The following is a 1,134-nucleotide window of genomic DNA, read 5'->3' as shown; positions in this document are numbered from 1 at the left end:
AACAACAACAGTAAAAGAGCCCTGGAGGCCCAGTGGAAAGGAGCTGCACTGCCAACCGGAGGGCATGAGGTTCGAATCCACCAGATGCTCCGTGGGAGAAAGGTGGGCCGTCTCTTCCTGTGCGATTTCTTGCCCATGAAAACCCCCTGGAGGGCCAGCTGTGGGTGTGTTCCAACTCAGTGGTACACAACAACAACCACAACTAGCATAAAAGTTGACCCTTCCACTTAGACGTGTGACTGAAGCAGGGCTTGGCAACTTGCTTCCAAAATACCACTGCCTTGAAAACCTTGTTGTGTACCATCAAGTCAACTGCGATTCATAGCAACAGATTTCTACTTCGCCCTGTCTTTCCTCATCCTCACAATCTCCAGCGTGCATGTTTGAGTCCACTGTTAAAGTCACTGTCTCATCCCATCTTGTCTCAGGTCTTCCTCTCTCTCTCATCCTTTCCCAGCAGGTGTCTTTTCCCAAGGACTCCTGAAAACACGCCCAAAGTATGTGAGATGACGTCCCACCATCCTCGCCTCCAAGGAGCGCCCTGGGTGTGTGCCCTCCAGCACAGTGTAGCTCTGGGCTGCACCTGTGCATTTAAGACAATTTGAGACAATCTCAGTGGCAAGTAACAACAGTCCAATTTGTGGAAACTCACTGAGCTATAAACCTATCTGAGTGGCGTGCTTTGCTCCCATAAACATTTTATTAGAAGCAGAGAACTAAACAAACATATCCGTGGACAGTGGTTTTTATCCTCGTGTCCTGGGAAGCCAGCCCAGCACTCTGTGCCCTTTGAATGATGGTTAACTGGGAAGTCATAAAATTGCCACTCTCCCTGAGCACCTGGGACACTTCCATGGCTTGCGGTGAAGGAGAAGGGCCTCGAAGTCGGGACACCTGACCCTTCCTGGCTCTACTTGTTGGTTTTATTTACTGCCATTGGGAACGTCCTAACATCCTGTCTGCATTTATTTTAGGTCAAGTGAGGGCCACATTAAATGGCTTGTAAAGATTACACGAGAAGTATTCAGCAATGTCCAGAGAACTCTGGTGGCCTAGTGGGTAAATAGTTGTACAGCCAGCCCAAAGAGAACTGGTTCAAATCCACCTCCTTGAGAGGAAGATGCACATTTTCCT

Source organism: Elephantulus edwardii, unplaced genomic scaffold (assembly GCF_000299155.1).
Source record: "Elephantulus edwardii isolate Elephantulus edwardi_28Jun2011 unplaced genomic scaffold, EleEdw1.0 scaffold00011, whole genome shotgun sequence".
Classification (NCBI taxonomy): domain Eukaryota; kingdom Metazoa; phylum Chordata; class Mammalia; order Macroscelidea; family Macroscelididae; genus Elephantulus; species Elephantulus edwardii.
This window is presented reverse-complemented; position numbering follows the sequence as displayed.